This window comes from Pelobates fuscus, chromosome 10 (assembly GCF_036172605.1).
Source record: "Pelobates fuscus isolate aPelFus1 chromosome 10, aPelFus1.pri, whole genome shotgun sequence".
In the NCBI taxonomy this organism is placed as follows: domain Eukaryota; kingdom Metazoa; phylum Chordata; class Amphibia; order Anura; family Pelobatidae; genus Pelobates; species Pelobates fuscus.
In genome coordinates, this window is record NC_086326.1 from 16,832,502 (window position 1) to 16,859,049 (window position 26,548).

The window sequence follows — 26,548 nt, forward strand, 5'->3', positions numbered from 1 at the left end:
TTTCTATGTAAAATGCCCAATTGAGCACTATTAATTAGCCGAACCCTCAATCGTGCTGTAAAGTAGGGGTTCATGAGGGTTTGTGAATTGTGATATTATTGTCATGAACTCATACGGGTTTTTTGCTAATGTGAGAATTCAAAGTGAATCAAAAATGTAATGTCAAAATAGTGAAACTAGAAAAGTTCTCTAAGTCAACTACGCTTTCAATTCAGCTACACTGGCCTTAAAGGGACACTCCAGGCACCCAGACCACTTCTGCTCATTGGAGTGGTCTGGGTGCCAAATCCCACTACCCTTAACCCTGCAACTGTAATTATTGCAGTTTTCATAAATTGTAATGTTTACCTTGCAGGGTTAAGTCCTCCTCTCGTGGCTGTCTACTAGACAGCCACTAGAGCACACTTTTGTGTTTATAGAACACGTGTGTTATAACAACGCTGGAAGTCCTCACGCTATGTGAGGACCTCCAGCGTCGCCGAAATCCCCATAGGAAAGCATTGAAAGCATTTTTCAATGCTTTCCTATGGGAAGGTCTAATGCGTGTGCGTGGCATTTCCTGCGCATGCGCATTAGGTCTCCCCCGCCGCCGGCCGTGCATGCACAAGAGGTCTCCCCCGCCGGCTGATGTCGGCGGGTGAGGAGCGTAGGCGGAGCCTGACCCAGCGCCGAGGGACATCTGCGCTGGATACAGGTAAGTCACTGAAGGGGTTTTAAAACCTTCAGCAACATGGGATGGGGGATGGGAGGGAGAGGGGACCTGCAGTGTCAGGAAAACGGTTTGTTTTCCTGGTACTGGAGAGTCCCTTTAAATTTAACATTCATTTTAAATTCTCGCTTTTAGTAAATAACCCTGATGAGGATTTTCATATTTTAGGCCACAATAGACATTTGAAAATCGCAACAAATATATCTCCCCCCTCACCAAATAAGTGTCAGGTGTAATAAAACACAAATAAATTATCTTTTAAATACACAGCTTCCCAGATAATGTCCCCTTCGAAATAGCCAATATACAATGTATGCAATGGAGATAGAGCTGTTAATCTACATAAAGAATTATACAGTGATTTGTAAACTATTCCAGGAATGCACTCACAACATGGCATGGTTCTAGAACACCACTTTTCACAATTCACAGCTTCACATTATTTTATGAATTTGGGTTAGAAAAAAACGGATTGATTATTCAATAAATTCTAAATTGAAGTGCACTGAAAACGGAATGCAACATTTAAGCAATAAATGTTGATTTGGAAAATATCTCAACATAAACAAAAGTCACAAATCGCCTATTTTCCCCCTAATTTTTGTAATTTGGTTTTCAATACACAACTATTTGCTAAAAATTGCATGTTTAGTAGTGGGATAATCAAAAACATTTATTTTCTAAATGTAAGTTGTACAGAAGGTTTGCGGGACACACAATATAGTTTACATGTTAATGAGAACTGACATCTGTAAGGTTATTTTACAACATTTTACGGATAGGTATAACGCTCAACGCAGTTATAAAACCATTTCACAAGGAAATGTTTAAGAAAAGATAGATCTCCAGTGTTTTTTTGTGGACAGCAGAGAAAATGTTTTAAACCACTATTATCTCCTATAATCTGGATCCTATTTCCCAGCCTATTTACTTTGTTTTTGCAAGCCAGCCATCCAGACCCACTACTAAACTGTTTAGTTAATAAACCCCAAGTTACATGACAGGCGCACAACCTACGCGCTAACCTTACCCAAACACGGACACAGGTTATACTGTTGGAAATATTAGTCCACAGCTTTATTAATTAAATAATTAAGGAATAACAAACGGGGTCATTGCCAATAAATCTTATTAAAGTTAACATCCCCCCCATATACAGAACATACCCCTGGCAATGACCCCACAACAATAACAATAGATAATATAAATAACATATTAACACAGAAACTGGCCATCCAATATGACCATTTTTCCACCAGATTAAATTGTAGGGGTGTACCAAGACACCGCTACCCACCAGATCAAATGTAGGGGTATACCAAGACACCGCTACCCACAAGTTCCAGTGTAGGGTGTACCAAGACACAGCTACACCCCCAGGTTCGGAGCCACCGACGCGCTCAAATCTACCAACCAAGACACCGCTACCCACAAGTTCCAGTGTAGGGTGTACCAAGACACCGCTACACCCCCAGGTTCGGAGCCACCGACGCGCTCAAATCTACCAACCACGTGTACAAATATATTCGGGGCCAGTACAAACCATTATCTTGAAATCTATTCATAAACAGGGCTATACATAGGACACAAGGTCACACATTTAGGCTTGAAGAAAGGAGATTTCATCTAAGGCAAAGAAAAGGTTTTTTTACAGTAAGAGCAATAAGGGTATGGAATTCTTTGCCTGAAGAGGTGGTTTTGTCAGAGTCTATACAGATGTTTAAACTGCAATTGGATAAATACTTGCAAAAACATAACATGGATATAATTTCTAATTAGTGGGGTAATAGCTGCTTGATCCAAGGAGACATCTGACTGCTATTTGGGGTCAAGAAGGAATTTTTTCCTAGTTTGTTGCAAAATTGGAAGCGCTTCAGACTGGGTCTTTTTTCCTTCTTTTGGATCAACAGCAAAAGCATATGTGAGGAAGGCTGAACTTGACGGACGCAAGTCTCTTTTCAGCTATGTAACTATGTAACTATGAACACTACCTAATCCACACTAAACCTCAGGATGCCCACTTCTTCCTCCATCTACCCCCCCGATTTAACCTGGCCATTCCCCGCCGCTGTGAAAAAAACGGGAAAATCATCTAACCTAACCAAAGTCAGGGAGGGTGGGAGGGACAACTGACAGGTAAGTTTAGGTTCAATTAAGATGGCCGGTATAAATACTTCCATTGTGGCTCCGCCCCACCCAGCATGCTAGATGTCACCCAGACTTCATATGGCTGTCAAGGCCTACTCCCCTAGCTGCGCGATCCATGGGCTACATTAACTTATCAGATGAGCTGACTGTATAAATTGGATCTGTGTCTTTAACTGTGTTTAACGTCAAACAGGAGTCTGTCTATATGCAATGTATAGCGCAGAGATAACTATAGATGGGACTGGAGATGTATTGAGACTACATTATTACATTATAAATCACACTCACAGACTGCCTACAGCAAGAATATCATAACACATTGTAATTAACAAATATCTGCATTGCTGGCAGATAATTTACCAAACTTTTTGTAATAATTTAAAAACAGAATAGTAAAAAGCTGGCTAAAATATCCAAGATGTGACTAAATCCGAGTAGGGGCTTCCCCCCCCCCCCCCCTATATTGAGCAACTCATTTTACAATTCAGTGTTTAGTGAATAAACCACTATCTTTATTCTTATTTTAAATGTGAGGCTAACCCGTTATCCCGTGAGAACTAAGCATGACCTTTCACTTCTTCACGTTCTGGTGAGTCATTTATAAATTACTTATGAAATGGTACATTTAGTCAATTTAACAAGAAGCTCATCAGTACAAATGGCTTCCTGAGGAAAATTGAATTTTCTGCAATGTAACATTTTCACATAATTTGTATCTGGTTTATAACATTTTAAGGGCAGCTTTTTATGTCTTCAGCATTTTAATTGTGTTCAGATCAAAGTTAGTGACATTCTTCAGTCACCAGTTAAGGGAAGTTTCAGTAGAAGCAATTTACATTTCATATATAGTTACTGGAATAATAGGATTAAAGGGACACTATAGTCACCTAGACAACGTTAGCTTAATGAAGCAGTTTTAGTGTATAGAACATGCCCCTGCAGCCTCACTGCTCAATCCTCTGTCATTTAGGAGTTGAATCCCTTTGTTTCTGTTTATGCAGCCCTAGCCACACCTCCCCTGGCTATGATTGACAGAGTCTGCATGGAAAAAAAAACTAGTGTCACTTCCAAACAGATGTAATTTACCTTAAATAATTGTATCTCAATCTCTAAATTGAACTTTAATCACATACAGGAGGCTCTTGCAGGGTCTAGCAAGCTATTAACATAGCAGGGGATAAGAAAATCTTAATTAAACAGAACTTGCAATAAAGAAAGCCTAAATAGGGCTCTCTTTACAGGAAGTGTTTATGGAAGGCTGTGCAGGGAGGTGTGACTACGGTTCATAAACAAAGTGATTTAACTTCTAAATGGCAGAGGATTGAGCAGCGAGGCTGCAGGGGCATGTTCTATACACCAAAACTGCTTCATTAAGCTAAAAGTTGTTCAGGTGACTATAGTGTGCCTTTAATAAAAGGTTAAGACTACAGTTCCAATTTAATATAGACTCTTATACAGCTAGATATTAATTACTCACAGTAGCATAAAATAAATAAAACTTAATATTTAGAGCCAGTGTAAGAGATTCTGAACATGCGGACTGTGGAAATGGCCGCAGGGTGGGATGTGAGCGCACGGTTTGTCTGATGTGTTTACAATTCAGAAAACTTAAAAAGGATGGTCTAACCACCATAACCTCCACAACTCAATTACAATTATTTATATAGCGCCAACATATTCTGCAGTGCTGTAGAAAAGACAAAATTTAATTTGGACAAAAACACATTTGACATACTGGAACAGTAGGTGAAGTGGGCCCTGCCCAAACAGGGCGATTAATCTAAAAGTATCAATCCAGTGGTTATGGTGCAATGATCTTTTGGGAAAATGTCATACTGCGAACACTCCCCCAATCTTTTTTTGTCAAACTATTTTTACCTATTTCCACACCTCTTGATTAAAATACTTGCTCTCTACAATCAGGACTACTAACAAATAAAAAAAATAAAAAAATGAGAATATATATATCTCAGTTCTGTGAAAATCTATCACTAATTTTGTGCCAGATTAACACACAGAGTTATTCCTTCAAATCTGAATTGTAACAAAAAAAAAACAAAAAAAAAAAAAACAAACCAATGGCAGCATTTAGGATAAAAGAGTTTAGCTGTGTCTTTAGGGGAGTTTGAGAATTTAGCCAAATTACTGTTTTAAGCCTAAATAGTGCAATTCACACTTCAATTTGGAGGCTAGTTAATAATCCTAGGAATCTGAATGAGTCAGACATTTAGTATGGGGACACTGTAGTGATAGGAATACATATCTGTATCGAATGCCCCTCATCAATAAGGTTCCCCGCTGTGTAAAAAAAAAAATGAATTAATTAATTACCACTTCTCTCTATAACTCCTCTCAGTATAGACCTCTGGGGCAAGAAACGTGTGCAAAACTAGCGCGTTTTTTTTTGTTTTTGTTTTTTAAATTCTTTATTTTTGTGGGTATGCAAAATTCGAACTTGGTTTACATCAGGTGCAAATAAAGGAACAGGTGTATACAATGCATTCAACGAAGATTTCACAGGTTGGACATCACAGGTTTGATATATTCGCACCTTTGCTATTCTACCCGTTTTTATTTTTATATACGTCTCAGGACCCTCACTCGCTAGGTACGTTTGTTCAATGCCGCTTATTTGGAGGGTGCAGGTATCAAGCTATTTGAGCATCAGCTTAAGGATGTGGGGACTAGTGATGTGTGTGAGCTCTTAGGTGGTGGTAAGGGAATACATGGGTACGTGGCCTGTGGCCGCTTATACTGTTGGGCCTGGGGGGGGGGGGGAAGATTCGTCTTAGACAGAATTACAGTCTATCAGCTTACGGAGCCATATGCGATATCTTACGTAGGCTAAATATGTGCAAGCTATCGTCAATATACAGGTAACCTTAGGAGTTATGTAATTAAATGAAACTTCACTAGTAAACTAAACTAAAAATTAAGAACATAACAGACACGTTTAAAATCAACGGGTGTACCCGGTACAGGAGTTCGTGTGAAAAGTCCCATTCAGAGGCCTGCAATGATGGTTGGCGAAGGCCATTAGTATAGAATATGTCCACTAGGAGAACTTCATGTCAGAGAGTCCGTAGCCCTTGGTGCTGTGCCTCTGGGTGCGAACGGGGTGATATCTTCTACATTCCATATCGGGCGTGCGCCCATAGATGCTGCTGGTAACGAAAGTCCCAACGACTGTAAGAAGGTAGATGCCTCGGAGACGTGAGACATGGAAGTCTGCTTCCCGGCGTGGTCCGTCGTGAGGCGGTGCGGGCCCCATTTATAAGTGATGGAGTTCTCCCTTAGGTGCAGGGTGACGGGGCGGAGGGATCTTCGCCACGTGAGGGTCTGTCTGGATAGGTCTCTGTAGAACGTGAGAGTATCACCCTCAAAGTTAACTGTAGGTGAGCCTTTTGCTGCTCCCATTAGGGCCCCTCGGTCCGAATCCCGGATAAATTTGATTAGCACATCCCTTGGAGCTTCCTGAGGTGCCTTGGTCGCTTTGGGGAGACGAAAGCAGGAGTCTATCCCCATTTGCTTTGCCTGCTTTGGGACTAGTAACGTGGCTATGAGCCTCCTGCAATAATGTGGCAATTCTATGTTGGTAATCGTTTCGGGCACGCCTCTGATCCGCAAGTTCCTGGCTTTGGCCTTGTCTTCCATGCTGGCCATTTGGGCCGTCAGCGTTGCGCACTGCTTTTGCAAGGATCCCAATGTGGCATCTGTGGCCGCTTGCGCCACTCTGGTACCTTTAGTGGTCTCTTCGAGTGCCCCAACCCGGCCAGTGAGCGTTGAGACCTCACTCCAGACTTGTGCCATATCCGCGTCAAACATCGCCTTAATCTCCTGCATGAGCGCCTTAATGTCGGCCTTTGTAGCTGGAGCAGCATCCCCTAGCTCTTGTGGCGGCCGGGTTATGGTGAGTGTCCTCCCGGGAGCGGGAACAGATTCAGGTACACTCTCCTCGTCCGAGGATTGGGAGGCATAGGCCTCTCTCGGCGCCATCTTGGCGGGTACTTGCCGTTGTGCCTGGCGCAGAAAAATGCCGATATCTTGGGAACTGGGGTCCGGATCTGCTCGGCTTTTTTTCGTCTTCTTCCCCATGGTGTAGGGGGTCTGGGGACCGGTGTATGGGTCCCAAAGTTGGTTCTGACCGCTGAAAAGCAAGATATAGCGGGTCCCGGACTCGGAGCTGTCGTGTAGTGCGACTTGCTAGTTCAGGCGCTGGCTCCGCCCCCAAACTAGCGCGTTTTTTGCGCTGAAGCAGGAGGAAATAAAGAGAGAAATGAGGGGAGCAGGAAAAAGTGGGAAAGGAGGGCCTTTTGCCTGAATTGCACACCTGACACCCTTTCAGTGGTACTAATGGGTACGGGGTGTAGGAGAAGTTCTTTATGTCTGTTTCTTCCTGATTATATTCTTGTTTCTAAAAGTTTACACTTTTTTCTAAAAAAATTTACTCAAACACCGTAGTAACACGTAAATCCTGTTGCTCGCAAAATTGATTTATATTTACTTAGTGTATTAATCTTCGTTCACGCAGTAGCTTTTCCAACACTAAAATTAAAAACTCTTTTGTTATGAATAATGATTGTCCAAAAAAAAATTTAAAAAATGAAGTCGTTAAAGTGCCTACAACGTCCTTCAAGCCGATCATAGGGGTTTTTAACTAAAGGATGAATCGTCGGCAATTCCCAACAATTCACCGTTTAATAAAAAACTAAATTGTAATGTACGATAACAATCAATAATTCTCTCATGTGATTTATGTATAATGTGATATTTGGATATTTACTAAACACCAAATTTCACCGTGATTCACTTCCAGTAGGAGGAAATTTGCTAAATAAATAAACTTTCCTTCTGAAGGCGAACATAAATTCATCAGCAATATATACCCAGTGACAGAACAAGCAGCTAAAGGGTTAAAATAATAACAGAGAACATCTGAAATGAGCAAATAATATAAACACAAACTGAATGAACAATATCGTAAATATACATGCTTGGTTGCTTGTGTCTTTCTATTATTTGGTTTTGGATTATGGCCAACCTGTTGATGCAGACAGGGTGAACGAAGATTGCATCGCGACATCCAGACACGGGTAAATCTCAAGAACCTGATTTTCCTGAATAATCCCCCTTTATTTTTCTTTAAACAGAAAGCAAAACCAGTCTGAGTTATTAACTTAACTGAGAATTCAAAGTGAATTTCAAATTTAAGGTCAGGGTCGCCAAACTGAAAGTGTGGAACTTTTCCATGTCGGCTATTTTGACCTTATAGGGTTACTTTGAACAAAATCACGACAGCCCACTGTAGTGGTAATAGTGCCAGGAGAACCATGGTCCTGTTTACTAGTAATTGGGCTAACCTGTTTTTCAACAGTTTGCTCTCTTACATGGGTCCCCTGCAGACACCGAGGGTCCTCCAGTGGCCAGTGACAACATCCAGCTTCTGCAGCTCGGATTCCCGCTGGTCATTCATTGGCTGAGAGCGTCATCTGATCACTCTCAGCCAAGTCATGCAATTCTGTTTATAGTAATAGCTTTTATTCCGGGCTGGCTAATAACGCCCCAATGACACTGCTGGGGGTGGAGTTACAGCAGCAGAGGGGTTAAACTCTGAATGTTTCATAGCGAAACAGCACATTCAGACTCCTGGCACCATGGCCACTTTTGGTGTTTGGAGTAACCCTTTAAATTTGAAATCCACTCTGAATTAACTTTGAATTCTCACTTTAGTGATTAACTCTGATAATACTATGTGAATATTTTCTTTTGAAAGGCTTAATATTTTTAAAGTGATATATTATGTATTTTGCATTATACTTTATGGCTTTGATTCTATATGCTATTATGTCCAGCACGCCCTATTCTTACTGGCGATTTACATTTTGAAATCATATTTTGTAAATGTTGCAGGAGTAAGTTAACCGATAGCTTTTACGGGTGGCTGTTGGGGGGGCTAATAATAGGTGTGGGTTGCTGCTGATGTAATGGCCCAGCAGAGTCATATTTACTGGTAATTACAAAGAGCTGAGAAAGTGAGGGACAGTTTGAATACAGGCCTAAACTGCAGAAAATGGGTTTCAGGTGGAAAACAGAATCCAGAAAATCAGGAAAAACAACTGGGGAAATTTACTGATAGGAACAATGTACATGCCCCATCCACTGCCTGATCAGATTACAGAAAGGTGTCCAAAATATCATGAACTATACAATTACACTTTGGGGTGCTTCCTGCTACTGTGTACCTTTCACAAACTGCCAGACGGTATTTTTGGTATTATCTAACTTCTACAACCTTGACGTGATATAGGATAAAAAAATATATAAAATAAGATTTGTGGAATAGGCAAGCCTTGGCTCCAATAAAAATAGGTTAACCAACATTGGCAAAAAATAACTTTTTTTAAACGCACATTTTTGCCACAATTTACCAAAATTCACACTGCAAAAAAGTACTTCTCCTAGATCCAACCTAGACACAGACCCCCAGCCCCTTTTGAGGAGAAAGATTTTCTTTTTGAGCTTATCCTTGAGCAGTGGGGGCTACCCCCTCTTACTCTGCACCTGTATACCCAGACCCAAGCTTGGTGACTCTGTTCTACATCAGTGGATTCTGCAGGGTTATTCACTAAGGGATACATATTCTGCACTGCGTTTGTTTTGTTTTTTTCATTCTTTATTACAGCCTCATTTTAATCAAAGTATCTTCTATGATATGAAGAGAATAAGTATATGTAAATTGGTTTTATTGCAAGGACGCTGCACTATTTATGGGGTTGTGAATTTGGGTTAATTGAGGTGCCAAACCTCAGAGGAAATGGCATGCTTTGGGTGCTTGGAGATCCCAGGAAGAAGACACCCTCAGACTCCTTGCGCCTTAACCACAACAATGATCTGCAGTTGTTATGGTGCTTAAAGAGCCCTTTAACATCTGATCTAACGCCTTTAACTTCATCAGTCCTAAAACTAGGAGCCTCACACTCCCAGCTCCTGTCATACGTCTATTATTTCATTTTTAAAAATCCTTATCACCTGTCCTTTTGTATATGAAAATATTTTGATATCAATGAGATTTGCATGTCTGCTATTGGCCTCTATATTTACTATCCGATTTCCTGTAACCTTTTTTCCCCCAGCCAGGGGTGTATCTGCTTGCAGCTGTTATTGGGGAATTTATTTTTAAAGAACAGTAGCGAAAATGCAGTGTTTTGCATAGATACAAAACCTCCCAGGTTATCCAGTCAAAGCTTGACTTTGCATATTATTAGCTACAGAAACAAGTGAGTTAGTGTCAGGACGCCTTTAAGGCAACAGGTATCCTGTGACTCTGGTATGACAGTGACATCTTTAAATTCTTCGCATGCAGAACATTGCCTTGCTGATACGAAACTATGGGGCTTATTCACTAAACATTGAATGGTAGCGAGGTGAAAGTCAGATCTCAAATTTCAGTTCTAAACAATCACATTTGGTTTAACGAAATAAAAAGATGATAATCTAAAGCAACATGGTTAGTTACTGTATGAAGTGTGAAATATTCATTTACTTAAAAAATATTTTATCAGGAAGGATACATTGAGATTTCTCTCGTTTTCAAGTATGTCCTGGGCTTTCAAGTATATCCTTGGCGTAATTGTAGGGATTTCAGAGTGAATGTCAAATTTGAGGCCACAATAGTTGATTTGGACAAATTTTCCATATCAGCATTCAGTTTCACAAGATTAGCTCAAAATTTGAAACTTGGAAATCCCGACAATTGACTTTAGTTAAAACCCCTGTTTACGAATCACACAGAAACAGCATCACACAATAACAGATTTACGTTAAAGAGCGGTCTCCTTTAACCCATCCCAAGGTAACAACATTTTGAGAAATTCTTGATAATTTCTATTGTCTTAGTGTTCAATAGTATTTATTGTAATATAAAGGTGAATTATTCACTAAACTCCAAAGTGTAGGTATAATTGCTCAAGCTGTGATAAGATAGAGGGTTTTTTTTTCTATAAATTACCTACTTTTTCTTAAATTTTGCAATTCTATTTTCAATTCTCTACATATCAGAGTTCAATGACGAACTAGTGTTTTCACAAGTAAAAAAATACAGGATAATTCACTAAAAAGTGAATCTTCAGATATTCATAGCAAAATTTAAAATTGCGTGCCTAACTAGCCGAATTTAAACATTCTTCAAGTGAGCTATGTTTTCAATGTAACTATTTAAACCTAAAATGTGAAATTATTTGGATTTTAGGGAAATTCACTCCTTAGTAAAAGACCCTCAGTACTATTCATTAAACTGGAAATTTTAGCGAATTAGCGAGTTTTGCCATGCAGTTTTAACTCTGTCAAAAATCTGGGTACGCCAGCGTATTAAGTAGACATACTGCTTAAAAGTTAATAGCGCCTAATTAAAGATGGATAAGAAGGACTTTGCACCTTCCAGAAACTAAACTGCCAGGAAATGTTATGTCCTAATTAAATTACAGAGCAATTATTTTCCGATAACGTGTAGGTATAAGGTGGTGAGTTCTGCTTCCGTATTGTTGTACTGGGTGAAACTATTTTATTTTTAATAAAAAATCATTTTAATGTAGTAAATATATAGTCATCCTAGAACTGAACAGTATTGGATATTCCTGCATATAGTGACGTTCCGTCCCCTTTTAAAGGGACACTAAAGTCACCTACACCACTTTCTTCCAATGAAGTGATCTGGGCGCAGCTTATCTGGATGCATTGAGAACACTTTATTTTAATGAAGTGATCTGGGCGCAGCTTATCTGGATGCATTGAGAACACTTTATTTTAATGAAGTGATCTGGGCGCAGCTTATCTGGATGCATTAAGAACACTTTATTTTAATGAAGTGATCTGGGCGCAGCTTATCTGGATGCATTGAGAACACTTTATTTTAATGAAGTGATCTGGGCGCAGCTTATCTGGATGCATTAATAACACTTTATTTTAATGAAGTGATCTGGGCGCAGCTTATCTGAAAGCAATGAGAACACTATTTTAATGAAGTGATCTGGGCGCAGCTTATCTGAAAGCATTGAGAACACGTTATTTTAATGAAGTGATCTGGGCGCAGCTTATCTGGATGCATTGAGAACACATTATTTTAATGAAGTGATCTGGGCGCAGCTTATCTGGATGCATTGAGAACACGTTATTTTAATGAAGTGATCTGGGCGCAGCTTATCTGGATGCATTGAGAACACGTTATTTTAATGAAGTGATCTGGGCGCAGCTTATCTGGATGCATTGAGAACACGTTATTTTAATGAAGTGATCTGGGCGCAGCTTATCTGGATGCATTGAGAACACTTTATTTTAATGAAGTGATCTGGGCGCAGCTTATCTGGATGCATTGAGAACACTTTATTTTAATGAAGTGATCTGGGCGCAGCTTATCTGAAAGCATTGAGAACACTTTATTTTAATGAAGTGATCTGGGCGCAGCTTATCTGGATGCATTAATAACACTTTATTTTAATGAAGTGATCTGGGCGCAGCTTATCTGAAAGCATTGAGAACACTTTATTTTAATGAAGTGATCTGGGCGCAGCTTATCTGGATGCATTGAGAACACTTTATTTTAATGAAGTGATCTGGGCGCAGCTTATCTGGATGCATTGAGAACACTTTATTTTAATGAAGTGATCTGGGCGCAGCTTATCTGGATGCATTGAGAACACTTTATTTTAATGAAGTGATCTGGGCGCAGCTTATCTGGATGCATTGAGAACACTTTATTTTAATGAAGTGATCTGGGCGCAGTTTATCTGGATGCATTGAGAACACTTTATTTTAATGAAGTGATCTGGGCGCAGCTTATCTGGATGCATTGAGAACACTTTATTTTAATGAAGTGATCTGGGCGCAGCTTATCTGGATGCATTGAGAACACTTTATTTTAATGAAGTGATCTGGGCGCAGCTTATCTGGATGCATTGAGAACACTTTATTTTAATGAAGTGATCTGGGCGCAGTTTATCTGGATGCATTGAGAACACTTTATTTTAATGAAGTGATCTGGGCGCAGCTTATCTGGACAATAGTCTTTCTGCCTCCTTCCTGCCCTGCAATAGTCGATGCTTAACCCCTTTGTCATTCCCCCAGCATGTGAAGAGTTAAGGTTACTTTATTTGGTAAGGCTGCGTCTAACTGCCCGGGGAAATATAGAAGCACTATAAAGCTATGCCAAATGAGTACACTACACACGTGCTTGTTCTAGGGCAGGGTTTCCACATGTGCCAGTGTCCTGACCAAGCCTATAAAAACACAGGGCACTTTTAAGGAGACACTTCACGCAATGCCGGATGCAGCTCTCTGGCTGAGAGCAATCAGCTGAGGCTCGGAAGAGCTAACGCAGGTTCCTACTGAGTAACTTCCATTGCTCAGTCCATAGTTGGGGAGGGAATGGCCTCCAGCGAAGCCCAGGTAAAAAAAAATCAAACCATTCAAAAACAGTTTTAGTTCTTACAATGAGGGGGAGCCGGGGCACTCCTGACACTATAACCACTACCCGAATGAATGTGCGTTAAATAGCGGCATATCCGAGCAATGCTTTTAGAAGGAAAGTTACAAGATTTAGGGAAAACCTGCATGTGGGGAGAAAAGGTGATGCCAGAATCAAAGTTAACAACAAGGTAGTAGTTTTGCAATACATACAAAGACTTTACTATAATAGAGGCTGGGGAGTGGTTTTAAATTACGCCACGTTTATCTAGAAATAAAATACATTTTATTATTAGGAGACATTCAACTAAAAAGCTTTCGTTACTTCTTTATGGAACATAAAAGGTACAGCATAAAGGCATTATGGCAGGAAATATACAAATACATTTTAATTAGACAATACAATGATTCTGTAGATAACAGACATGAAAACGCTTTTTTGTTTGTTTTCAGTTGCTTGTCTTTCTGGTAATTGTATGCAACTTCCTGCTCGAATGGAGAAAGTTCACGTCCATTGCTGCAAGTGTTCTAATTAACTCCTGAACAACGATTGCAAAGAGTCCAGAACTCAGAGTGAATTAAAAGGGTGTGTTTTCAGTTTGGCTATGTTTGTCATACTGTGCCAGTGTCCTTACCGAGCCTATAAATACTAGTTTATACATATTTTAAAATTGTTTAGTGGTTTGTCTATGGTATTTAGACAAACCATACTCTTATGCATGTATGCTTATATATATATATATATATATATATATATGACTGTGCATTTATATTTGTGTATATGATTTCATGTACATGTATGTATATGTGTTTATATATATATATGTATATGTACATGTGTTTATGCGTTCTCATATACATATTTATGCGTGTGTGTGTGTGTATATAAAGTGCACCATCCTCTGCACTGTCTGCTTGTTTTTTTTTTTTCTCCCTCTCCCCCCTCACTCTGCTCTTCAGAAAGATATTGATGACCCTCTGCAAGAATGTTGTCTATTTTCTATCAAACCTGTGTCTTATCTACACTCATGTCACTTTAACCCCTGTATCACAACTCAACTTTGAATTCTATGTGTCGTCTTGCTCAGAAATGCTTCAGACTTATGATAGGGAGGTTTTCCCGAACGCTTGTCATTAAAAAATTCTGTTAGTCTGATAAAAAAGGTATTACAAGATACGAATTTTATCTGTTTTTTACATCTACATCACTGGACTAATACGGCTACGATCTCTACTTGAACACGGTATTTAAATGAAATATTCACCCTCATCTCACCTTGTGGTCACTTGCTTACCTCCCAACATTAGAGGGAGCCCTAGAACACTTACTCGTTGTCCCCGGATGCAGGACAAGGGGGAACTAAAATAGGACGTTTGGGAGGCATGCACCTACCTCAAGGGACATCATACTTAAACATCACAGTCCAGCAGCCTGGTCAGTTCCAGATACTGCAGTCTCTTGTAAATATCCCTATGGGACAAAGTGCAGGTCTGGAAAACACTGAGAGTGAGCCACCACCCTATGCACAAATACACACCTCCCAACCATCCCGATTTCAGCAAGACAGTCCTGATTACATCTGTTACCTACAGAAGCATGGTGCAAGGCTGCAGCTCACAGCCCCTTTGCACACTCATACTTGGAAAGGCTTATTGTTATCATAAAAACCTACAAAACATTTAACTAGTAAGTTATAAATGCATTACTTTGAACTCACAGCTGCATGGGATGGTCTTTTAAAAAGTTTATGGATGGTAGCTATACCATAGTACTTCCGCCTAAATATAATTGCTTCACCCCCTCGTTGTGAAAGACAAAGTTTGAGACAATCATCTCCAAATATCGCTGATTATTATGTGCCATGCCAGCAACCTTCTATATCGTTATTTAAAAATAAATAATATAATTAAAGGGACACTACCTAGCCATCAGCACATTGACGCGGTTACGGTGCTCGGTCCATAGGCATAATCCCTCTGGTTTGCAGCAAACAGTTTGAGCAAAATAACCAGGACTGTTCACATCACATAAAGCCCAATCCCTTGCCGCCATTTGGCTAATGTCGAATTGAACGTCTGTAGAGAGGCTGAGAGTGCTGAGAGTGCTTTCCATTCATTAATAATAGGACCTAGAACTAGGATCATGTTTTGTGATCCTATTACAGTAAAAGTCTTGCTATTTATTTTATTTTTTTTGTTAATAAACTATGTTCCAGAGGTTTAATCCTCTCTAATGATATCCTGACTTGTAATTAAATCTCATCTCTTTCATATTACAGATTGTAAGCTGATTTAAGTAGGCCCTCACCACACTGCATTTCTGTGAGTAAAAATATATGATTACTTTTATTTGCATCTCTAAGGAACCATATGTACAGCACTGGTAAAAAAAAAAAAAGTTGACGTTTTATAAAGAAATAATAATAAATAATAATAATAATAATAATAATATCAACACGCTTGGTATCTAATACGAGTTTTGGCAGCAATTTAAAAATATAGAAACGTGTGGCTTTATTAAGGATGAGACATAGACGTATGGATAGAGGTGTGATTGGGTCATTTAAATATTTAACCAATAATGTACAGTAGGGGAGAATCGAGGGGGTGATCCGAAACACAAGGGTGTTCAAAACCAGAAGCTGAAATATATTTTTTATGATATTATAACTTCTCTGAAAAGGTTGTGGATACATAGAACAATCTTCCAGCAGCGGTAATGTAATTTAAATATACATGGGATAAACACAGGATGATCCTGGACAGGAAGCGATAGGAAGGAACAAAACAAGACTTGTAGTTAAATAGAAACTCCAAACTGAACAAGTTAGAGCCCCGTCTCCAAACTGAACAAGTTAGAGCCCCGTCTCCAAACTGAACAAGTTAGAGCCCCGTCTCCAAACTGAACAAGTTAGAGCCCCGTCTCCAAACTGAACAAGTTAGAGCCCCGTCTCCAAACTGAACAAGTTAAAGCCCCGTCCTCAAACTGAACAAGTTAAAGCCCCGTCCTCAAACTGAACAAGTTACAGCCCCGTCCTCAAACTGAACAAGTTACAGCCCCGTCCTCAAACTGAACAAGTTACAGCCCCGTCCTCAAACTGAACAAGTTACAGCCCCGTCCTCAAACTGAACAAGTTACAGCCCCGTCCTCAAACTGAACAAGTTACAGCCCCGTCCTCAAACTGAACAAGTTACAGCCCCGTCCTCAAACTGAACAAGTTACAGCCCCGTCCTCAAACTGAACAAGTTACAGCCCCGTCCTCAAACTGAACAAGTTACAGCCCCGTCCTCAAACTGAACAAGTTACAGCCCCGTCCTCAAACTGAACAAGTTACAGCCCCGTCCTTAAACTGAACAAGTTAAAGCCTTGTCCTCAAACTGAACAAGTTAAAGCCTCGTCCTCAAACTGAACAAGTTAAAGCCCCGTCCTCAAAGTGAACAAGTTAAAGCCTCGTCCTCAAACTGAACAAGTTAAAGCCCCGTCCTCAAAGTGAACAAGTTAAAGCCTCGTCCTCAAACTGAACAAGTTACAGCCCCGTCCTCAAACGGAACAAGTTACAGCCCCGTCCTCAAACGGAACAAGTTACAGCCCCGTCCTCAAACTGAACAAGTTACAGCCCCGTCCTTAAACTGAACAAGTTACAGCCCCGTCTCCAAACTGAACAAGTTAAAGCTTCGTCTCCAAACTGAACAAGTTAAAGCCCCGTCTCCAAACTGAACAAGTTAAAGCCCCGTCTCCAAACTGAACAAGTTAAAGCCCCGTCTCCAAACTGAACAAGTTAAAGCCCCGTCTCCAAACTGAACAAGTTAAAGCCCCGTCCTCAAACTGAACAAGTTAAAGCTTCGTCTCCAAACTGAACAAGTTAAAGCTTCGTCTCCAAACTGAACAAGTTAAAGCCCCGTCCTCAAACTAAACAAGTTACAGCCCCGTCCTCAAACTGAACAAGTTACAGCCCCGTCCTCAAACTGAACAAGTTACAGCCCCGTCCTCAAACTGAACAAGTTACAGCCCCGTCCTTAAACTGAACAAGTTAAAGCCTTGTCCTCAAACTGAACAAGTTAAAGCCTCGTCCTCAAACTGAACAAGTTACAGCCCCGTCCTCAAACGGAACAAGTTACAGCCCCGTCCTCAAACTGAACAAGTTACAGCCCCGTCCTTAAACTGAACAAGTTACAGCCCCGTCTCCAAACTGAACAAGTTAAAGCTTCGTCTCCAAACTGAACAAGTTAAAGCCCCGTCTCCAAACTGAACAAGTTAAAGCCCCGTCTCCAAACTGAACAAGTTAAAGCCCCGTCTCCAAACTGAACAAGTTAAAGCCCCGTCTCCAAACTGAACAAGTTAAAGCCCCGTCTCCAAACTGAACAAGTTAAAGCCCCGTCTCCAAACTGAACAAGTTAAAGCCCCGTCTCCAAACTGAACAAGTTAAAGCCCCGTCCTCAAACTGAACAAGTTAAAGCGTCGTCTCCAAACTGAACAAGTTAAAGCTTCGTCTCCAAACTGAACAAGTTAAAGCTTCGTCTCCAAACTGAACAAGTTAAAGCCCCGTCCTCAAACTAAACAAGTTACAGCCCCGTCCTCAAACTGAACAAGTTACAGCCCCGTCCTCAAACTGAACAAGTTACAGCCCCGTCCTCAAACTGAACAAGTTAAAGCCTTGTCCTCAAACTGAACAAGTTACAGCCCCGTCCTCAAACGGAACAAGTTACAGCCCCGTCCTCAAACTGAACAAGTTACAGCCCCGTCCTTAAACTGAACAAGTTACAGCCCCGTCCTTAAACTGAACAAGTTACAGCCCCGTCTCCAAACTGAACAAGTTAAAGCCCCGTCTCCAAACTGAACAAGTTAAAGCCCCGTCTCCAAACTGAACAAGTTAAAGCCCCGTCTCCAAACTGAACAAGTTAAAGCCCCGTCTCCAAACTGAACAAGTTAAAGCCCCGTCTCCAAACTGAACAAGTTAAAGCCCCGTCTCCAAACTGAACAAGTTAAAGCCCCGTCTCCAAACTGAACAAGTTAAAGCCCCGTCCTCAAACTGAACAAGTTAAAGCGTCGTCTCCAAACTGAACAAGTTAAAGCTTCGTCTCCAAACTGAACAAGTTACAGCCCCGTCCTCAAACTAAACAAGTTACAGCCCCGTCCTCAAACTGAACAAGTTACAGCCCCGTCCTCAAACTGAACAAGTTACAGCCCCGTCCTTAAACTGAACAAGTTAAAGCCTTGTCCTCAAACTGAACAAGTTAAAGCCTCGTCCTCAAACTGAACAAGTTACAGCCCCGTCCTTAAACTGAACAAGTTAAAGCCTTGTCCTCAAACTGAACAAGTTAAAGCCCCGTCCTCAAACTGAACAAGTTAAAGCCCCATCCTCAAACTGAACAAGTTAAAGCCCCATCCTCAAACTGAACAAGTTAAAGCCCCATCCTCAAACTGAACAAGTTAAAGCCCCGTCTCCAAACTGAACAAGTTAAAGCTTCGTCTCCAAACTGAACAAGTTAAAGCTTCGTCTCCAAACTGAACAAGTTAAAGCTTTGTCTCCAAACTGAACAATTTTAAAGCCCCGTCCCTAAACAGGACAATTTAAAGCCTTGTCCCTAAACTGAACAAGTTAAAGCCCCATCCCCAAACAGGGCAATTTAAAGCCCCGTCCCTAAACTGAACAAGTTAAAGCCCCGTCCCCAAACAGGGCAATTTAAAGCCCCGTCCCTAAACTGAACAATTTAAAGCCCCATCCCCAAACAGGGCAATTTAAAGCCCCGTCCCTAAACTGAACAAGTTAAAGCCCCGTCCCCAAACAGGGCAATTTAAAGCCCTGTCCCCAAACAGGGCAATTTAAAGCCCCGTCCCTAAACTGAACAAGTTAAAGCCCCATCCCCAAACAGGGTAATTTAAAGCATTGTTTAGTTGAGAAAGTTCCATTATCAAGAATGTTGCCCAGGTGCCACAGATGTCTGGAATTGTCTAGACTTAGAGTACAATAACTTGAATTCAACTTTGTCTATTTTAACCTAAAAATCTGAAATTCACTTAGAATTCACTTTGAGTTCTCATCAATTCAAATTTTAATAAGCAGTCCTATTTATGTCTAACACGTGTTCACCCCTTAGACAAACCAACCGTCTTTTTGATAGCATTATGTATCTCACGCAGGGTGAATGGAGACAAGACTGCACAGACAGATAATATATCACATTTTAGTTTTTTAACTGTTACAGGGTTATTAACTAAAGTGTGAATTGTAAATGTCTAATTTTAGGACACAGTAGACGAATTGGGGAACATAGCTGATTTGATTTTATTCCAATTTAAAATCAAATTTCAATTCCCAATTACAAATTAAAGCACAAATAGCCAACTAGTCGCTGTGACCGAGAATGAGCCAGATCAGCTGTTTATGCCTTGATTTTTCTATTCAGATTTAATTAATGAAAATTCAGAGTTTAACCCCTTAAGGACCAAACTTCTGGAATAAAAGGGAATCATGACATGTCACACATGTCGTGTGTCCTTAAGGGGTTAAAGAATAGCCCTGCCTATTATTATCCTGTAAGAAGGAATTTGGGAGAACAATTAAACACCGGCCTCTCTCTCCTTTCATCTGCAATAGGAAACAAACTAATCACTGGGAGACATTTAGTAGCTGTTACAATTCTGCATAACAATGGATGGCAGACCTCCCAAGTGTCCCTGTATTGGAGGGACAGTCCCTATTTTGAGCACAAGTGCATTTTTTCTAGGAGCTCCATATTGTTGGTGAGTCTGCATGTATAACAGAGCTCCCCAGCAATAATACTCCCAGTAATGTGTCTGAGTGTTTAACAGAGCTCCACAGCAATAATACTCCCAGTAATGTGTCTGAGTGTATAACAGAGCTCCACAGTAATAATACTCCCAGTAATGTGTCTGAGTGTATAACAGAGCTCCACAGTAATAATACTCCCAGTAATGTGTCTGAGTGTATAACAGAGCTCCATATCAATAATACTCCCAGTAATGTGTCTGAGTGTATAACAGAGCTCCACAGCAATAATACTCCCAGTAATGTGTCTGAGTGTATAACAGAGCTCCACAGTAATAATACTCCCAGTAATGTGTCTGAGTGTATAACAGAGCTCCATATCAATAATACTCCCAGTAATGTGTCTGAGTGTATAACAGAGCTCCACAGCAATAATACTCCCAGTAATGTGTCTGAGTGTATAACAGAGCTCCACAGCAATAATACTCCCAGTAATGTGTCTGAGTGTATAACAGAGCTCTACAGCAATAATACTCCCAGTAATGTGTCTGAGTGTATAACAGAGCTCCACAGCAATAATACTCCCAGTAATGTGTCTGAGTGTATAACAGAGCTCCTCAGCAATAACACTCCCAGTAATGCGTCTGAGTGTATAACAGAGCTCCACAGCAATAATACTCCCAGTAATGTGTCTGAGTGTATAACAGAGCTCCACAGCAATAATACTCCCAGTAATGTGTCTGAGTGTATTACAAAGCTCCACAGCAATAATACTCCCAGTAATGTGTCTGAGTGTATAACAGAGCTCCACAGCAATAATACTCCCAGTAATGTGTCTGAGTGTATAACAGAGCTCCACAGCAATAATACTCCCAGTAATGTGTCTGAGTGTATTACAAAGCTCCACAGCAATAATACTCCCAGTAATGTGTCTGAGTGTATAACAGAGCTCCACAGTAATAATACTCCCAGTAATGGGTCTGAGTGTATAACAGAGCTCCACAACAATAACACTCCCAGTAATGGGTCTGAGTGTATAACAGAGCTCCACAGCAATAATACTCCCAGTAATGTGTCTGAGTGTATAACAGAGCCCCACAGCAATAATACTCCCAGTAATGTGTCTGAGTGTATAACAGAGCTCCACAACAATAACACTCCCAGTAATGGGTCTGAGTGTATAACAGAGCTCCACAGCAATAATACTCCCAGTAATGTGTCTGAGTGTATAACAGAGCTCCACAGCAATAATACTCCCAGTAATGTGTCTGAGTGTATAACAGAGCTCCACAGTAATAATACTCCCAGTAATGGGTCTGAGTGTATAACAGAGCTCCACAACAATAACACTCCCAGTAATGGGTCTGAGTGTATAACAGAGCTCCACAACAATAACACTCCCAGTAATGGGTCTGAGTGTATAACAGAGCTCCACAGCAATAATACTCCCAGTAATGTGTCTGAGTGTATAACAGAGCTCCACAACAATAACACTCCCAGTAATGGGTCTGAGTGTATAACAGAGCTCCACAGCAATAATACTCCCAGTAATGTGTCTGAGTGTATAACAGAGCTCCACAGCAATAATACTCCCAGTAATGTGTCTGAGTGTTTAACAGAGCTCCACAGCAATAACACTCCCAGTAATGTGTCTGAGTGTATAACAGAGCTCCACAGCAATAATACTCCCAGTAATGTGTCTGAGTGTATAACAGAGCTCTACAGCAATAATACTCCCAGTAATGTGTCTGAGTGTATAACAGAGCTCCACAGCAATAATACTCCCAGTAATGTGTCTGAGTGTATAACAGAGCTCCACAGCAATAATACTCCCAGTAATGTGTCTGAGTGTATAACAGAGCTCCACAGCAATAATACTCCCAGTAATGTGTCTGAGTGTATTACAAAGCTCCACAGCAATAATACTCCCAGTAATGTGTCTGAGTGTATAACAGAGCTCCACAGCAATAATACTCCCAGTAATGTGTCTGAGTGTATAACAGAGCTCCACAGCAATAATACTCCCAGTAATGTGTCTGAGTGTATAACAGAGCTCCACAGCAATAATACTCCCAGTAATGTGTCTGAGTGTATAACAGAGCTCCACAGTAATAATACTCCCAGTAATGGGTCTGAGTGTATAACAGAGCTCCACAGCAATAATACTCCCAGTAATGTGTCTGAGTGTATAACAGAGCTCCACAGCAATAATACTCCCAGTAATGTGTCTGAGTGTATAACAGAGCTCCACAGTAATAATACTCCCAGTAATGGGTCTGAGTGTATAACAGAGCTCCACAACAATAACACTCCCAGTAATGGGTCTGAGTGTATAACAGAGCTCCACAGCAATAATACTCCCAGTAATGTGTCTGAGTGTATAACAGAGCCCCACAGCAATAATACTCCCAGTAATGTGTCTGAGTGTATAACAGAGCTCCACAACAATAACACTCCCAGTAATGGGTCTGAGTGTATAACAGAGCTCCACAGCAATAATACTCCCAGTAATGTGTCTGAGTGTTTAACAGAGCTCCACAGCAATAATACTCCCAGTAATGTGTCTGAGTGTATAACAGAGCTCCACAGCAATAATACTCCCAGTAATGTGTCTGAGTGTATAACAGAGCTCCACAGCAATAATACTCCCAGTAATGTGTCTGAGTGTTTAACAGAGCTCCACAGCATTAATACTCCCAGTAATGTGTCTGAGTGTATAACAGAGCTCCACAGAAATAATACTCCCAGTAATGTGTCTGAGTGTATAACAGAGCCCCACAGCAATAATACTCCCAGTAATGTGTCTGAGTGTATAACAGAGCTCCACAGCAATAATACTCCCAGTAATGTGTCTGAGTGTATAACAGAGCTCCACAGCAATAATACTCCCAGTCATGTGTCTGAGTGTATAACAGAGCTCCACAACAATAACACTCCCAGTAATGGGTCTGAGTGTATAACAGAGCTCCACAGCAATAATACTCCCAGTCATGTGTCTGAGTGTATAACGGAGCTCCACAGCAATAATACTCCCAGTAATGTGTCTGAGTGTATAACAGAGCTCCACAGCAATAATACTCCCAGTAATGTGTCTGAGTGTATAACAAAGCTCCACAGCAATAATACTCCCAGTAATGTGTCTGAGTGTATAACAGAGCTCCACAGCAATAATACTCCCAGTAATGTGTCTGAGTTTATAACAGAGCTCCACAGCAATAATACTCCCAGTAATGTGTCTGAGTGTATAACAGAGCTCCACAGCAATAATACTCCCAGTAATGTGTCTGTAAACTACAATAAATGTGTTTAGAAATCAGTCTGTGTATATAAGATACATTGTTCTTGTTTTAAATTACATTTTAGTTGTATAAATTGTTATTAGTAAGTCAGCTAATATCTCTCAGAACAGCCTCGACCCCAACCGCACCCCTAAAAGTTTAGTCTAGTTGAAATGTTGGTTGGTTGGTTGGTTGGTATTGTTTTGTCCATTCGCCCATCAGGTGAATCAGGTTTTAGTTCAGCTCTAGGCATATTTTCAAGTCACCATTGAAGTACAGTTTCGTTGCCCATTGTACCAAATTGAACGTTATCTCCCCATCCCCCGACAGTAAATAGCTTTCAAACCCCAGCAATAGAAACTCTTTTACAATGTATTTGTATTTATCCATCAAGGAAGGTTTACACGATAAGTCAGCATAGCAGTGCTCAGACACAGTTCTTTAACCAAGGGATTCATACATAATTTGTGATCGGGTTAGAATTTTTATTTACATGCATTGTTGTAGGTTAGGGTTAGAGTTTTCCTTTCTCTTGTTGACGTCTGCAAACATTTCTGCACAGTATCTATTATTTCTATTTCAGTTTACCTGATGTACGTATCTAACCGTACTATGGTTCTGATTAATCTGATTAATCTGAGAGCGCTATGAACACAAATTCAGGCACCAGAGCATGTTTGGTGTATTGTGTGAATTACGGTAAATTTAGTCATGCAGATTTGGTTTTAGTTTTTCTCTCAATTTTTATTTACTTTTTTTTTTTTTTTTTTAAAACCTCACTAATTAGAGTTTATTAGAATCCAACCCCCATATGTCCACCTATTCTGAGTCTTCTCCACCACTTCCTCTAACGATCAAATAGTGTGTGTGTGTGTGTATATATATATATATATATATATATATATATATATATATATATATATATATATATAAACTGCACTCACAACACTATTTAGCAAGACTGCCTGCCGACCATCCCCACCGACACCAGAAACAAACGCTTATCGCATAAACTTGTGTACAGCAGAGGGTTATGGGATAATTAGCTGCTCACAGGAAAAGTTCCACTGAGGAAACTAAAATTGGTGTAACAAATACCAGCCATACAGTGGCTTCTATCAGTTTACACATAGCCTGGTTTACTGGTTAGTGAAGGAACAATCCAAGTACAATAACCACTACAGCGTTAGTGGTTTGACAACTTACCTGGGGTATGCCAGGCACTGGTCACCTCCTCCACGCATGGGGCTTAGCTCATTGTCTGAGAGTATATGAGCGGGGACACAGTGAACAGGAAGGATTAACATAGGAGAGCTGAGGGAAGCTCCATACAGAAGGAAGCGACCTGGTGCCTGTTAGCTGTCAAACCATTTGCAATCTGTTTACCTACTTATATTGAGTGGGGGCTGCCAGGGAACTCCTGAGCTGCTGTAGTAGTTATGGTGCTTGGAGTAAACCTTAAAGTCTCTCCTGGGAGGAGAAAGAGCTCAGGCCCAATTGTATGTGTGGCAAAAACGTGGCCAAAAATTATATTGCTTGTCCATATTTGTTTGGAGCCAGTTGATTGGCAGATGGAGTTTCATGGCAGAAGTTCTGTATGATGAAACGCTGTACGGGTCAAGTCTTTACATTTCTTTCAACCATTTAAACAAGCTGAAGTGGTTATAGAGCTTAGAATAACCCTTGAAAAACACTAGAACCACTCTGGATTATTTAAGAGTACTTTTTGACATTGTATTCGTATTTACACTAATTCCTGCAGAATTAACAACTTCACATCAATTTTAGCCTTTATTTGGACATCGTGCTAAATTCAGTGCACAATGTTAGTTTTGGTTTAGGTCTAAGTTAGAATGAACAATTCTGGGGTCAATTTAAATGAGATGTTAACAGCCGTGTCAATCAAAAATCTGAACACCAAACGTGTTTCCTTAAACAGAGATGGCAAAACTATTACTTATTTTAACCGTTTCTCAAAACAATTACTTTATCATTCTTTAAACATTTTCTAACATTTATTTTAAAACTACTGGCACCAAAAGATGGTATGAACATTCCTAACAACACAAGTATAGCTTCCAAAAACAATTTAAGTATTTTTTTAAGTGTTAGTTTTTTTTTGTAACAAGATGTACATAGGTAATAAAACAAATTATATGGATCATGTAGAAAGACTAGGAATGAACCGAGCAGTTTAAGATGTCCATAGATGTAACACTGACCGTTTTATTCACTAACGTGTAAATTGTCAAGTAAAAAAAAAATATATATATTAACAAATGCATTTTAAACACCTGGAAGTTGCTGATATAAAAAAAGAAAAAAATACAATTAGATTTGCTATCAAAGCTGATCCATTATGTCTTTATAAAGAGATTAAAAGATTGAATGAAATATTAATGGAAAATAAAGACAGAAATTGCCCAATCTAATTTAAGAACTTTTCCAAATCAGTTATTTTGGTCTCACCTGTCTGTGGATTTCAATTCACTAATAAAACAGTAATTCGTATCACGGAGCAAGAGAGGCAGCTGTAATCACTCCAATCTCTAGGATTCTAAATCTCAGAATTCTCAGCCTGCAGGAAGGAAATCAAAGTGTGAGTACTAAAATAGAACGTTCTCGCGTAACATTTCTTTTCGATGAATGTAATTTCCTTTATCGTCAGGTTTGGGGTTATTCATGGCAAGTTATTGTGTGAAATGTGGCTTCATTTCCTTCTCAGAACAGGCATTTTCTGCTTGTTACAGGCCACTTTCCTATCAGATGGGAGGGGTAACCTGCTGACATTACCTTAACCCCTTAAGGACCAAACTTCTGGAATAAAATGGAATCATGACGTGTCACACACGTCATGTGTCCTTAAGAGGTTAAAGGGACACTATAGTCACCCAGACCACTTCAGTTCAATGAAGTGGTCTGGGTGCCAGTTCCCTCAGGTTTTAACCCTTCAGATGCAAACAAAGCAGTTTCAGAGAAACTGCTATATTTACATTTGGGGTTAAGCCAACCTCTAGTGGCTGTCTTCCGGACAGCCACTAGAGGCGCATCTGCGATGCTGGATGCAAATTTTGCATTCATCGCGCAGAGCGTCCATAGGAAAGCATTGAGAAATGCTTTCCAATCGACACTTTGAATGCGCGCACGGCACTTGCCGCGCATGCGCATTCGGCTCCGCTGACGTCGGACGGGGGAGTGGGAGGAGAGGTAATCAGCGCCGAGGG

The 26,548-nt window shown here is 40.3% G+C and overlaps 1 protein-coding gene across 1 annotated transcript in view; it reads right to left on the bottom strand.

Moving 5' to 3' along the window:
• The window catches only part of LOC134575653 (prominin-1-A-like), a 125,055-nt gene that overhangs the window by 91,179 nt on the left and 7,328 nt on the right, over positions 1-26,548 (bottom strand). The window lies entirely within an intron of this gene.